At 42.4% G+C, this 15,811-nt stretch overlaps 1 protein-coding gene and 1 long non-coding RNA gene across 3 annotated transcripts in view; one reads left to right on the plus strand and one right to left on the minus strand.

Annotated features, from left to right (window-relative positions):
- Positions 1-15,811, plus strand: part of LHFPL3 (LHFPL tetraspan subfamily member 3) — a 577,335-nt gene that overhangs the window by 461,703 nt on the left and 99,821 nt on the right. The gene's annotated exons all lie outside the window — the stretch shown is intronic.
- On the minus strand, positions 5,425-13,873 carry LOC144340091 (uncharacterized). The gene is made up of 4 exons (XR_013415818.1): positions 13,740-13,873; positions 11,505-11,623; positions 8,503-8,754; positions 5,425-5,885 (listed from the first exon to the last, which is right to left on the minus strand). It is a non-coding gene; the product is annotated as an uncharacterized LOC144340091 (long non-coding RNA).

The raw sequence follows: 15,811 nt of genomic DNA on the forward strand, positions 1-15,811 counted from the left end.
CTTCTTTTCCTTTGAGCTTCTTGTTGGTGTAATTGGAAATGTTTTTCTGAGCTGATTCCTCTCCAGTAACCAAGTTATCCCCATTGTGTGCTCTGGTCTGTGGGGAGAGGGGGTTGTCATTGGCTCAGACTTCCTTGGCTTCAAGGGAACTTTCTGATTGCTCACAAAACAAACACAAAAGGACAAAGGAAAATTCAAAAGGCTGGGAACCAAGCCTGTGGGCAACATTTCTATTGACGGGGTTAATTCTGGCATAATTTAAAAGAGTTTAATTAATCATGGAGTTAAGCATAGAGAAAGGGTCCCTGGCAGCCTTACTTCTTGGGCTGAGATTATTGGTACCCTACTTAAAGGCCCATTCTCCTTTTGCATCACAGACTCCTTGATATTTTTAGCCTCCAACCACATCACATGATCACTGTAGTTCAGGGGTCTTCCCACCCATCTGTTTTTCTGGATCTTTGGAAGCAATGGATCTAGAAAAATAGTGCTTTTCTGGATCTAGAAAAACAATGTTCACAACTAAAATTTGTGGAAGATCTCCCAGAACCAGCTGGAACCGCTGGTTGCCTGGCCATACTTGGAAATCTCAACTTCTTTGGCTATTTCCATTTCCACAGATCAAAGAACAGGATAGGTTCAGATTTTCAGGGGAACTAAAGAATACATTTCCTGATTGAAAATATTGTTCCACCAGGGATGCAAGGTCTTTGTATTCTTGGATTCCAAGATGACTATGTCCTGATTCACCTGGCCTGTCAAACTAGAACAGCTGCAGCTGACAGCATTTAAGAGATCTTTAGTTGTGGCTGCAGGATGATTTCAGGTTTTTCTTTCTTGTGATATTATGCTCTCAGGGGGGACCTGAGAGTTTGCCTGAAGGAGCTTCCCTACTCCCAGTCTCTCCATAGGTTGTGGAGAGATATTGGATCTTTAAGAAGTTCAAAACAGCAAGGTTTCAATACTGGTGATGAAAGAAAAGCATCACATTCCCATTCGAAATCAAAGGTACAGAGATTTCTTATCAGTGTCATCCCTGCTTTCCCACTTTCTCTCCTTTCCCTCACCCCACAAGGGCAAAGGCTTACTCTCTACAAGCATCCAATGGATAGAGACACTCAGGAAGGTGTCTCGGAAGGGAAAATGAACAGAAGTGTGTGCTGGTAGCCTCCTTGTTAGCTAGAATGTTGACAGCCAATAAAAATAGAAACAAAAATTCTAAGCAAACTACTTTCTGGCCAGCTTCTGGCCTGGAAGCCATAACAAGTCTCTCACCCAGTTTAATCCAAAAACTGTTAGAATTCTCCGAGAGTCCAGACTCTATTACAGATGAATTAATTATCTCCGTCACGGCTACTTATTTTAGTTCACTTTGACATGGTACTATCCATGACTAAATAGCTTTGTCACTATTGGCTCTTACAGTTCCTCGAGACTGCTGCCTCTGGGTAAGAAAGTACCAGGCTGTATATAATGTTTCCTGGAGAGCTCCCCCAAGCACTTTGTTCCTGTACCTTGTTTTTGCTACTGTAACTTTACCCCTTCACTTACCAAACAGGGAGGATCTATTCTGGTTTTCTCATATTCAGTAACTCACAGAGCAGAAAAATGAGATGATCCACAAATTTGCTGAAAGAGTTTGGATAGCTGGTAAACTCAATTCTGCATCCACTTATCTTTCTCTTAGTACATAAAAAACTGCTTTGGGAAGTATCTGACTGTGCAAAGAGGGATGTGTGACCAAAAGATGGAAATCTGATGTTTCCTGCAAGCTGACCATCAGTCTGCATCGGATCTGGCTATTTGCTAGCTTTTTTTTTTTTTTTTGAGATGGAGTCTAGCTCTTGTCGCCCAGGCTGGAGTGCAATGGCATGATCTTGGCTCACTGCAACCTCCACCTCCCGGGTTCAAGCGATTCTCCTGCCTCAGCCTCTTGAGTAGCTGGGATTACAGGCACCTGCCACCACACCCAGCTAATTTTTCTAGTTTTGGTAGGGACAGGGTTCCACCATGTTGACCAGGCTGTTCTCCAACTCCTGACCTCAGGTGATCTGCCCACCTTGGCCTCCCAAAGTGGTGGGATTATAGGTGTGAGCCACTGCACCTGGCCTGCTAGCATTTCTAAGATGCAGTCAGAACGTCCTTGCACAACTGGGTGGTTAATAAAGCATGTAGATTTACATTGCCTCCTGGACAAAAGAGGGGAAAAATAGAGGAGAGGTGGGAAACATTTGTAATAGAAAACCAAGTTTTTAAATCAACATGAAAGCAGGCGAACAGAAAGGCTAGCTTTGCATTAGAGGAAATAAGATGTAGAAAGCTGGTTTTTCATTGTGAAGAAATTTTAAAAGCAGTCCAGTGATATTTCTGACTCTGGATTTACTAAGATGTCAGTGATTAAAAAGCAATATTGTCAAGAATAATAATATGTCAGGGTAAAAATCAATAGCAGCCACAAAAACATAATAAGTTTTTCTAAAGAATGGTTTGAACTCACACTCACAGAATATTATGTCATTAAAGTGACCAAGCAGCAACCAGCTGGACCTGCACTCACAGCTGACCAGACAAGAGCTGGGTTTGTTTTGGTTTGATTTTTTAGCAACTTAACTCTAGTAGCCTTGTCTCTAACTATGGAAGATTATAAAGCTGACAACTTGATTAGGATGAAAATCTGATGTCAAAATCGAATGTAGTTTTCCTTCCCAGTCTCACTTTTGAAACTCTAACTCTTTTGTGGTATCTCCCATAGGAGAATGTGGTGCCCAAAGAAACTGTGGTAGTGGAAAGAGAACTGGTTTAAGGATTTTTAGACCCATTAATCTAAAGTTTAAACACAAGCAACATTTGTCTAAGGTGTTAGAAGTCAAGATGGGATGACTCTTAGGCTCGGTGTGGATGGGAAGGCTGCATGAAGGAACTGGTGCTGTTTCTTGAGCTGGGTGCTGGCTAGACAGATGTCCCACTTTGTGAATTCACTGAACATACACATATGATCTGCACACTTTTTCTTGTGTACTACAGAAGTATAATACACATTACACTTCAATAAAACACAGTAAAAAGCCTCTACATTCTCTTAACAAACGTGCTCTAAATAGACAACAAATTTTGGGGAGGTCTCTTGAACCCTAGTCTCTTTCACAAAATGAGATGGTGGACCAGAGAACCCCAGACCTGAAGCTTCTTGATGTTGTCATCGTTGGCACATGATGAATGCATAGCGTTGGTATTCCTGCTATTTGTGACTCAAAGAACAATCAAAACATGGGCAAAGTTGCCACAGACCTTCCCAGAAAAGGCATAAATTGAAAGCTATGTAAATTTGTCACATGGGGAATGATGTTGAATAACTGGAGCCATAGGGCTGATGTTGATAGCAAAGAAGTAGAAGTAGGGTTACTGTCAGTGTAAGCCCCACTTTAAAAGCAGATGTTCATCACACAGCTAGTGATGTGTGTGATCACATTAAATTCAAGAGCCGATGTTTCTCTAATAGTTTCTTCTCAAAAATAGCTGCTGGAAATTATGGTTCTGTTAAAATAGGCTACAAGAATTTCCATCTAATCCAGCAGTTCAGTGTTTCAAGCAGTTCCTTTCTTTTCTTGTTTAATATAAAGTGAATTTAAAGGTAACCTGCACCGTGACTGACTGGCAGTTGGAAAGAATCATCCTCTGTGTCATCAGTGAGATGTTGCCAATCACATCGCAGAATGGATGGGAAAAGACCAAGGTCTGGGTTGGAGGGAATTTGCTGTTCTAATAGGAGAAATTACTGCAGCCTCCATTGGATAAGAAAATGAGCTATACCTATCTCCCTGTGTGCTTTTCCTACAACTTGAGCCTCTTGGAAGACAAAATATGTGTAGCAGGAAGAAGGAAAAATAATAATAATCCAACTAGGTGGTTAGCACCTGGATAACAGATCCACAGAGATGTTCTTAAAATCTTATTATTTTCTTCTAAAGCCTCTAAAGTCCCCTAGAAACAAGTCACCTGATTCTACTAAGCCACCTGCCTCATCCCACTGAAAACCTTTCCGGAAACATGGGCCAGACATGCTCTCTGATGGCCATTCGTCTTCTGAATCCCAAGAAAAATCCTTTGGCACAAACATAGAAGTGTATTATTTGGTCTTCCAACAAACATGAAGAGAAACAATGAAATGAAGGAAATGCACATCACGAGCTGCCACACAAGATCCTAATTACCATAATTTGAACCATCCTCCTTCCCATTGCCGGAAAGTCAGCCTTCTGGATGAGAGCAAGCCAAACCAGCAAGATAACAGGCTTCTGTTCTCTCTCCCTGTCCCTCGCCTCTTTCTTTCTTCCTCTCTTCCTTAAATGATGTTCACTAAGACAGCGATTCTTCTAACAGTGTATAAGCCTCAATTGTATTAGTGAAAGCTTTGCATGACTTGATAAAATGAGCCAGAAAGAAGGAAGAGGGGCTGAAAGAAGCAGACACACGCTGTCTTTTATTCCCCAAAGCAACTGTCAGTCTCAGAATATTTTTGTAGAACCTGCCAGAAATCTCTCTGGAATCATCCCTGTTGGATACAAGGACAGTAAATCTAAAAAGTTCAGGTCTTCCGTGGTATGAATCAGAAACTCTTAATAATTCAGAAAAGGCCAATTTAAACTCCACATGTCCAGTCACATCAATACACCACTCCCTGTAGCTCCAAACAGCCCCTAGAATATTTCCTTTTCCTAGATTACTCATAGCTTTGCCTTGTCCCTGACTTCCCCCAAACTACTTGAGTAAGTTACTTTGGCATAGCTTCTTACATTTAGGCAGCAAATGAGCCAGGATGGGAGACATGCAAAGTGTGTTAACTTTGTACCTATTAGAATTCACCTAAAATATGCCCATTGAAATATGGATCTAAAAAGCCCACCCCTGCCCACCCCAGTGCCGGGGCTTCTACCTTTTGCTGTAACAAGTGCGGTAGAAATTGGCCCCACTGTCACTCTTCAGCTCACATATAGGATGTGATGGGATTTTTCAGTAGCAGCTTTAAATCAGTTTGCTGAGGCCTCAATAGTGCAGCCCCAAGTTAGGGCTCGAGGAAGCATGTCCTGAAGTCACAACGCTCCTTGTGACAGCATGTGCACTGACACAGTGGAGGACTGCTTCACTGACCTTTTGTATTTTAGAGTGTGTGACCAGGTGGGCTGCTTTGTTTTCAACCAGTGTGTAGGGAAGACACAATTTAGCAAGACAAAGGACACGTTTTTTAAGAAGCAGAGATATCGAACAACTGGCATCCTTTTTTGGCGTTAGTGTGGAGGTGGCTAATCAAGACAGGCTAGGAGTGATCCAAGTAGTTGGAGGAACTTGGCAGAGAGTAAATGATTATGAGGCCATATTTGAAGGTCATGAAGTCAGTAAGAAAAGAAATGCATGTGATAGTGGGAGTTTGAAGTAAATATATATTTTACATCCAAGTGACCTATGATTAGAGGAAAAGGCAGCCAGTAAGGTACGGAAAATGAGGCCAAATTGGAGTCAAGGGTTACCAATCAGGCAGGAAGGACGTGACAGGAAATCTAGTTAATTCAGCTTATTAGTTTGGATGGTTGAGACTGCTAGGTCTTAGAAAACCCAGCTCAAAGTGCTTTAAATAAAAAGGACATTTTTGGCCTGAGATAACCAGAAGTCCAAAGGTAGGCAGTCTTTAACTGTGGCTGATCCAGTGGCCAATCATTTCATCAAGGACCTAGGTTTTATCTGTCTCTCTGCTCTACCATGCGTGGTGTCTGCTCCATCCTGAGACTGGATCTCCCATTGGTCAGAAAGTGGCTGCCAGTCACAGTTGGATGTCCACACTTTCTCGCACACATCCAAGAAAAGCAAGGGAGTTACTCCTAGAACATATCCTAAAGGAATGAAAAGAAAGTTTCCCAAAAGCCTCTGCAAACCTCGCATAGCATCTCATTAGCCTGAATTGTATCTCGTGTTCTTTCCTGAACCAATCACAACTAGTTTGTATTATTTTGTTTGGCTTACGTGCATCAAAGTCCACTCCTGTGGTCAGAAAATGGGGTTAGCTTTGCCTAAATTAATGGGAAGCATGGAGGACAGATAGAAAACTAACCGAAGTCAGCAATCTCCTAGGAAAGAGAAAGAGGAGATGCACGCTGCATGGGCAACTGTGATCATCATTAATGCTGTTCACCCAGCATTTCTGAATTCCCACCTTCCTGGCACATGGTAGGATTGTACCTCCTGGCTCCTAATGGCTGGGTGGGGCTGTGATACTTGTTGCAATCAATGAGTAGTGAGCAGAAGTGGCACGTGTCACCACCAGGCTAGAAACTTTAATGGCCAAATGAGGCCACCTGAGCTATCTTTAGTTTTGTATTAGACACTAATTAATGCAGAGCAGCTCAGGTGGTAGCTGCTCCTTCTGTATACATCCCCAAATGAGGAGCATGGAGCAGAGCCCCCAGCTAACCCATGATGGAGATGAGCAAGAAATAAACCTTCAATGTCAAAATCCACTTTTTTTTTACTCCAACATACCTTAGTCCGTCCTTAATAAAACTACAGACAACATAGGCTAGGTGCGGTGGCTCACACCTGTAATCCCGGCACTTTAGGAGGCTGAGGCAGGCGGGTCACTTGAGCTCAGGAGTTCAAGACCAGCCTGGGTACCAATGCTGAAACCCCATCTCTACAAAAAAAAAAATACAAAAGTTAGCCGGGCGTGGTGACATGTGCCTGTAGTCCCAGCTAACTGGGGTGCTGAGGCGAAAGGACCGCTTGAGTCCAGGAGGTAGAGGTTGCAGTAGGCTGAGATGGTGCCACTGCACTCCAGCCTGGGTGACAGAGTGAGACCCTGTCTCAAAAACAAACAAACAAAAACAAACAAACAGAAAGAAAGAAAGAAAGAAAGAAAGAAAGAAAGAAAGAAAGAAAGAAAGAAAGAAAGAAAGAAAGAAAGAAAGAAAGAAAGAAAGAAAGAAACTATAGATAACATCATGGCAGCAGGTGATGTCAGCATTTGGCATCTAGTCCTGTTGGCAGGGGGTGCTATGTGAGGTGGACACCAGTGTCACATGGTTTATGACCCCAGTTAGGCATGGCAGGCCAAGGTGAGCAAGTATGTCCTAGAACTAGAAACAAGCAGTTTTCCTGAGAGTTCCCACTGAACATGGCCGCCACTTACACATCTTCTCCTCAAGAGAAACATCTGTTGTATAGTCTACAAAACATTTATCTTACAATTAATTGAAATTTATAATTCTATACATTTCATCTTATAATTAATTGCTATTTTTCTAAATGACAATATTTTTTAAAATGTAAAATTAGAGTGTAATGTAAGTCATCCTAATAACAGAAAGATAGGTGCTAGAAAGTCTCGGAATATTTCTTTGAAAGCCTAGTTCTCAAAGGAAAATAAAATAGAAAAGCTTCACATTGTTTAGTAAATAATAACTATAATATCTCTTCCATATATTCATCTACATCTTCTTTGAAGAACATTTTTAAAACTACCTCTTGTTTTTGCTTCTGTTTCTTTGGATTGGCTCTGACCTGTGTATATTGTAAGGTTTTACTAACTACCACAACAGGAATGAATTATGTGGAATTCTTTAGTATAAGCTGAGAAGGACTTGGAGAGTGCTCCTTCTCTGGCAGGAATGTTTAAGATTCAGTGGGTTTTGCTCCTAGAGATAATTTTTATTATTGCATTCAAAAACATCCTGTCTGGTTGTTGAGCGTTTCCAGAGCAGAATACCTGGGTAATTTTGATTAGGTCATAATCTTCAAAACATGTTACAATTGCCTAGTGATGAGATGCTCAATTTTTAGATTTTTTTTTTTTTTTTTGCCCTGTTCTCAAATGCAGTCGTCATTCCCTACTTGAGAGCTATTTTTGCTATCCTCCTTGCAGAGATGAAAATGTGAAGGCACAGAAATTGTTGTTAGGTTGGGTGCCAGCCTAGGAGCCAGAAGACTTGGACTCTGGGTCCTGGACCTCACAGGCTGATGCTCAGGCCAGCAAAGTCAGGAGGAGAAGGGTCTCAGACATCTGCTGATGGGAAAGGTGTGCAGCACATTCACATCCAGGCAGCCACACCTGCCTCACCCATGGAAGAGATATTCTTTGTTTTGACAAATGGCCCTTCTGGGTCTGTCTGGTCAACAAGGAAGGGTGAAGCACCAGCATTGCCCACACCTTGCCTAAGTCCTCTCCTAACAATCAGGCCTGGGAGAGATGTGTTTCAGAGCCCCCAAATCCTGGCCTCCATCTATATCACGACATAGTAGAGGAAGCATGCACTCTTCGACTCACCTGCTTGGGCATTGATGATCCTGGCTTCTGCCCTCTCTGCCTGCACCTTAGGAGATGGAAGCAGGGACCCCTGCAGAGACAAGAGACCCTGCTGGGCAGGGGAGTCATGGGCATCTCTCCTAATGATCCCATCATGCCGTTGCTTCCCGCACACCATGCCCCAAAGAACCTCATTTTCATTTTGCTTTTACCTTGATTAATGCCCTTTATGAGTTGCCTTCCCACGACTTCACCTGCAGCCACTGCCCAAGCACGTGTTCAGCTGTTGGGATCTCTGGGAGTTGTTTTCCATCTTCCTACTCCACAATTATGCCAACGGCCATCTTCCTGACCCAAGCCTACTGGGAGCAGGAGTCTCCTATTTTGTTCTTCCAGGTGATCTTCCTTTTTGCAAGTGCAAAATCTCAGGTGTAGGCTTTGGTCTTTTGGTGCTAAAATGTGAACTGAAATTTAAAATGTTACAAAGGTAGGTCATGGTAGGACTTGCTTTCCCTAAACCAAAGATGTCCTTATACCTAAGGCTAATGTTGCCTTCCCTTTGAAAAGCCACCACATCAATAATTCAGTTTACATCTCAGCTTGCCTAATATATTTCTCTCTTATTTGAAAGGCAAGATGAACTTCAGAGAATTTTTTTAAGTGAGGTTTTGTGAGCTGAGCCTTCCAAGAAGCCCGCAAGGTCTGTGGGTTCTGTATGTGACTGGGGCTCAGGCTTCACTCCCGAGAGTGAGTGCTATCTCCGTTTTCTCCTGCTACCTCTCCAACCACTCCTAACCTACATTTCTTCCAGCTCCTCTTCCTCTAACTGCTCTTGCCCACTTTCCTCTTCCTATGTGCCTTCCTTAAACTTATCCATTCCCATTGTCTCAAGCACCCGTAACCAGTAACTCTGGCCACAATCCCTATTGATCTCCAAACCCTCTTTCCCCCAACTGTCAAATGCAGGATGTCTTGGAATACTTAGACACCTCAAAGTCAACCTGTCTAGGCTGAATTAATTGTTCCTTCACACCCCCACCCAAACCTTTGCCACCTCCTCCCATCACCTACCCACCCATCCAAACACCTCTTTGAGTATTTCTTAGTGACCCAGCTCCTTTCCTTGCTAGCCAGGCAGACATTGTTGAAAGAAGGAGCTGGAGAAGGTGGCGCAGGAGTTGAGATATTAGAGTACCTACACACACCTTCAACTCCGGAGCCAAAAACCAAAGAGGAAACAGGAGGCAAAGTGCAATAAAAGATCCAGATAAGCTCCTGGGGCCCCCAAAACAGAAAGGACCTTGGCTTGGCTTCCCTTTAGGAGGCTACCAGCCTCACAGAGAATTCCACATTCATCTGGCACTTGAGCTACAGATTAGAAAAAATGAGGGAGGAGATCAGGCATATGGGACTAAAACTATGTTTCCAGTTTCCCAAGGGCTGCCCCATGTATGCAGGGATTCCAGGAGTTCCTGCTTATCCCAAGGGGGACCAGAGAGGTTCTGAGAACAGCCATAGTGTAGAAGAGCCTTGAGATCTGGACACAGAAACTGAAGAATGCAAAGACTTTGAACTGGAAGGATATGGCTGAAATGGTGCACAGAAGCAACAGGGGACCCCAAGGATCACGCATGACCGAGCATACCAGGGACACTAGCACAAAGTCCCCAGGCCCAGGGACCAGCCCAGCTCAGTCAGGGCACTCACAATAGGACCAGCCAAGACCTGGAAAGGCCCTTCCCATCATGGTGATGACAGATAAACTTTGCTCTGCACCCATATAAGGGGGCTGGGGGGTTCGTGGGCAGGGTAAAAAGAAAAGACCCTGAAGGCCTGAATGTAACCAGAAAAGGTGATGTTAACCTGAAAGGAACTATTTTAACTTGGAAGAAACTGAGATTTCTCTAGTTAGTACCAAAGTTTTTAGTTTTGTTTTTGTGTGTATGTTTGTTTTGTTTTGTTTTTGTTTTTGAGATGGAGTCTCGCTCTGTCGCCCAGGCTAGAGTGCAGTGGCACGATCTGTGCTCACTGCAACCTCCACCTCTTGGGTTCAAGCAATTCTCCTGTCTCAGCCTCCCGAGTAGTTGGGATTACAGGCACGTGCCACCACGCCCGGTTAATTTTTTGTATTTTTCGTAGAGACAGTGTTTCACCGTGTTAGCTGGGATGGTCTTAATCTCCTGACCTTGTAATCCACCCGCTTCAGCCTCCCAAAGTGCTGGGATTATAGTATGAGCCACCGCATCTGGCCAAGTTTTTTGTTGTTTTACTTTATGTTTCTTTCTCTCTTACCATTGGATGGAGAGCTATCAAAGACAATTAACTAAGTAATAAATGATAAAAATGCTATTGTTTTCACAATTTGTGCTGTAGTGAGACTTTTTGACACTATTGCACAAAAAGCATCACTGTTAACCTTTCTTCCCTACCTCTTTCTCTACCCCTGCTATGTTGGTGTCTCCCCGAAATTTTTGGTGTTTCCCCAAAATTCATATGTTGGAACTTAATCCCAATGTGATAGGATATAGGAGGTGATTAAACCATGAGCGCTCTGTCCTCATGAATGGAATTAGTGCCTTTATAAAAGATGTTGGGCCAGGCACAGTGGCTCACGCCTGTATACCCAGCACTTTGGGAGGGTGAGGCAGGCAAATCACTTGAGCCCAGGTGTTTGAGACCAGACTGGGCAACAAGGTGAAACCCTGTCTCTACAAAAAATACAAAATTAGCTGAGCGTGGTGACACCCACCTGTAATCCCAGCTACTTGTGGGGGCTGAGGTGGGAGGATTGCTTGAACCTAGGAGTTCAAGGCTGAAGTGAGCCATGATAGTACCACTGATCCAGCCTGGGCAACAGAGCAAACCCTATCTCAAAAAAAGAGAGAGAGAGAGAGAGAGACAGAGAGAGAAGACAGCTTCCCTCCCCTTCCACCATGTGAGGACACAGAGAAGATACTAGCTATAGGAACAGGCACTGAATCTGCTAGCACTTTGATCTTGGACTTCCCAGGCTCTAAAATTGTAAGAAATTAATTTCTGTTGTTTATCAGTTACCCAGGCTAAGGTATTCTGGTATAGAACCCAAGTAGAATAAGACAATGCCCATCTAACAGTAGACTAACCTGTAGACTGTATCTCTGAGCTGTCTCACATCTCAGTTCCATCCTTTCCAACCCCAATGCCAATGCCAAGATTCACATTGGTCATCTCTTACCTGGAGGTTATAACCTGAGTGATGTCCCCTCCTCCAGATCTTCTCTTTTTAATGTGTCCTCACCCACATTGATTTTCTAAAATATGATGCTCTCCAGCTTTAAAAACTGGGCTGACTCCCTGTGAATAAAGGGTGATTATCATACTCCAAAGCTTGTCCCAGAAACCTCTTCCTAATCACTCCTGCTATAACCTCAGTCTTATATATCCTCTGCCCTCTCTCACACATTCCAAGTTCAAGCCATAGCAGTTATTTACCATTCCTATAATGGACCAAGTGCTTTCACCTCACTAATCTTTGCACTTGCTATTTCCCTTCAAGATCCAGATCCAACATACCACTTCTTCGACATCCTCTCTAATTCCTTTCATTCCCCAAGTCAAATTTATCAACAACTCTTTTGTTCCCTTTACACTATATACATGCCTATGGCAACCAGAAACCACAAGTACCAGTTTCTAATACTCTATTCTATTCACAAATTAGAAAGATAAAAGTTTGTGGACCATGCTCCTCAACTTATAGTTCCAAGGCCATGACCATATGTTCCAAAATCATTATTAGTCTTTATGACATTTTATCATGATCTTCAGTTTGCATAACTAACCCCATGCTTGAGTTAAACTCCTAAAGGGCAAGAACCATGTGTGTGTTCCTCTTTGTAGCCACATCTTTCTATGATGCTCACCCCTTCCATCCTACTCAGCTTAGCAGAGGAACATCTGGCCAATTAGCAAGTTAGAAACATCACTCTCTCCTGGGATGAAACCACTCCCATACCAGGGCAAATGTCTGGCAAATATAAGGAAGACTTAGTTTCAGTGCCCACTTACCCTCCTGAGTAGGTACCTTTGTGCAGTGTACAAACTACCCAACTGTATGTAACAGCCCTTGGACCTAACATGTAGTAAGGGCAAAATATATCTTTGTTGATGAATGAACTTGTCTAGGGAACATTCCCTACCCTTACCTCTCTTAAATTACATGAACCAGATGTGCCTATTATTTACATAGTTTTGGTATTGCACTATATCCAATAATCAAATATTCTTCAGCATGCCTTGATAAATTAATGTCAGGCTTAGCCATAGAAACTTACTATACTATGATATTTGTAGCATCGTTAAAAATTAAGTACCAGCATTTTATAGAGCATTCAGCACAAATACTCAATATATGCTTATTAAGTAAATACAATTTCAAATATTAATATCTGAAATTATATTGCCATTCCTTTAACGATTGCAGTACAACCATTATCCCCATCTTGTCTCTGAAAATAAGTGAACTGTATTCAGAGATAAGATTTTAGGTACTACCTTACTGTGTCATAAAAATAACAACAGCCTGAACATTGGTGGAATATTGGTGGCTTATTAAACTACATGTCTGTTTGTTTCTTGCTAATGGCCCTACCACTCAACCAGTTGGTGTGTGCTCCCACACAGTGTATTCACACATTCAACCTTCAAGCTAACATAGAACCCAGGCAAAATCAACAACAGACTCTAGCACAAGCTGAAGTAAATTCAAATGTTAATATATGGTCCTTTATTTCTAGAGTAAGAGTAAATAAGGGGGTTTTAGAATCTACAAAGGATGCCATGTGCATCAATAAAGGCATTTTATTGCAGTATGACTTGATTTTTAAGTGTATTAGACAGAAATCTGCTCTAAGAGAAGCTGTAAACTTCTATACAATATGTGTAGATGGCTAAAATTCTAATATCTCTGGGCCCTGTTTCTCTCTAGGCTACTAGAAATACAACAAAGTCAAAGTTAAAGATGGAAGGAAAGTGATAATTATGCAAGTTATTTCATCATTGAGGGAAGGTTTGATAAAGTATCTCAAAACTTGTGTATTTTGGGAAGAGTGACAGCCTAGGAGGTCGAGGCTGCATTAAGCTGTGGTAGTGCCACTGCACTCCAGTCTAGGCAACAAAGTGAGACCCTGTTTCAAAAAAATTAAATTAAATTTCAAAAACTGCTGCACTTTAGAAAAACTTTTTATGGGTTAAGTATTTTAAATCTGTCGCTCTAGGTAAAATAATTTGTCAACTCTGAATAAATTGTGGAGGATGCAAAAGTTGTCTTCAGAAGAGATATAGGATTTTCATGACCCTAAAATGTGTCAAGTAAGAGTTTCTTCTCCTGTGTCAATTAGGGCCCTTCAGTTGTAGATCACAGAAAACTTGACCCAAACTGGATCAATCACGTTAGGAATAATTCACTTACGACACAGCTGGATTCAGGACTGGTTCAACAAACAGCACCAAGACTCAACATCTCTTTCGGTTCTTCCGCTATGTTACTTTCAGTCTTGGGCTTCACATCTTAGCAGACAGAGGCAGCAGCTCCAGTTTCTAGATCCTCTCTAGTTTTAAGTCAATCTGAAAAATAGAGCATATCTTTCCAGGATTTCCAAGAAAGTTTCCTTGCTCTTCATTGGATCACATGTCCAATTGGATCACATGTCCTTGTTGGATCACATGTCCTTGTTGGATCACATGTCCATTTCTAAACTCATTACTGTGAACCCAGACATGTGATATGCTGATTCTCCAGCTTGAGTCACTTTCCGACACCTGGGGCTGAGACTGCCAGAAACACTTTGGAAATGGTGGAGGGGGCTATTCGTCAAAGGAAAATCTAGGTATAATTACCAGAAGAAGGAGGAATGGATAGCAACCAGAAAAAAAACAATGGATATCTGCCATCACTTTCTTCCCTGTGGTGGGCAACCTCTAGGTGACCCCCCAGTGATCTCCACTTCCTGGTATTCTGCCCTTTTATAATGCCCTTCCCCCTTGAGTGTGGGCAAGACTTTGTAACATGCTTTTAACCGATAGAATATATCAAAAGGGATGAGATGTCACTTCCATGATTAAGTTACATAAGATTGTGATTTCCTTCTTGCTACCAAACTCTCTCTATTGCCTTCTCGGCTTGCACGCTTTGATGAAGCAAGCTACCATGTTGGAGAGGCCCACATGGCAAGAAACTGAGGGTGGCTGCCAGCTAAAAACTGAGGTCCTCAATGCAATAGCTCTCAAAGTACTGAATTTAGCTAACTACTATGTGAGCTTGAAAATAGATCATTTCCTAGTCAGGCTTTCAGATGAGAAATCAGACCTGACCAATATCTTGATTGCATTCTTGTGAGAGATACTGAGACGATATCTGGGGCCCTTCTTAGCATCCCTTAAGTTCAACTACTTAGGGGAGTACTAGTTTACATAATATGAAGGTGCAGAACTAAAGGGTATACAAGTATTTTGGACCCCAGAATAGTTGCTTCTTGAAAGAGATGTGACTCAAATGAATGTGTAGTCATTGTTAATGGCCAGTGACAACTATCTGTAGCAATGTAGACAGCTGTCACCTGTTATAATTTGAGGTCCTCTCCTATCTGGAAGTTGCCGTGAATGGCCAGAGTTGACTACATGGTCCCACATCAGCCTTCTTTCTGTCTTCAGTTCCTTCCTATTCCCCTGCCTTTTTCACCCCCTCGAGGGTTGCACAGCTGCAGCCCCATAGAGCCCAGACTGCAGTTGCACTAAAGGAGGCTTCACAGAGCTGCACAAAAGCTTCCAGCCACCAAAGCACAAAGCCTTTCCTTCAGTCAGCCTCCACAGTCTCCCAGCTCTTAGAAGTACCATAATCCTACATGACAGTCAGATTTATGCTTCCCTATGGGACTTTTTAGGCTGATCCCAAACCCCTCTCTTCTCATACCATCTACAGTTTTTAGTCTGGGTCCCTCTAGAACAGCCCTCGGGGAATAGGATTTACTAGGTTAACCCTAGCCACATTGCTTTCTCTGAACCCTGGGCTCTCTTCCTCTGTGGATTCTGTGATTCCGCAGCTCAGCATAGTATTTCAAACACACTGTACTGTAAACCATGATATGTTTCATGATTAAGCACTAAAAAGAAGACAGGTGGTGCCTTCATGGTAATTAAAGCCTGCTGCAGGCCGTGTTTTAGTGCGTATGACTGACAATGCAGGAAATACGGCAGTCTTTGGTAAAGAAACAGCTCTGTCTGTCACATGGCTGTGGCTCATGCAAGTTTTCAGACACAGAACAAGATTGGAGGGAAGCTCACTCATCTTTTTCTAATTGACATTTAGGTCATTTGGGAAAGTATATGCCACAAAGCATAATGCTTTCACTCATACTTAGATTTCAATTAGTTCAGGACTAAGTTATTCATAGATTATTTAGAGATGCATTGTATCTTTTGAATTATTAATTCAAGATAAAACTCAATCTATTAGGGGAAATTTTTCTACCAGAGTTTATTCTA

The sequence above is a fragment of the Macaca mulatta genome, chromosome 3 (assembly GCF_049350105.2).
Source record: "Macaca mulatta isolate MMU2019108-1 chromosome 3, T2T-MMU8v2.0, whole genome shotgun sequence".
NCBI classification, from domain to species: Eukaryota; Metazoa; Chordata; class Mammalia; order Primates; family Cercopithecidae; genus Macaca; species Macaca mulatta.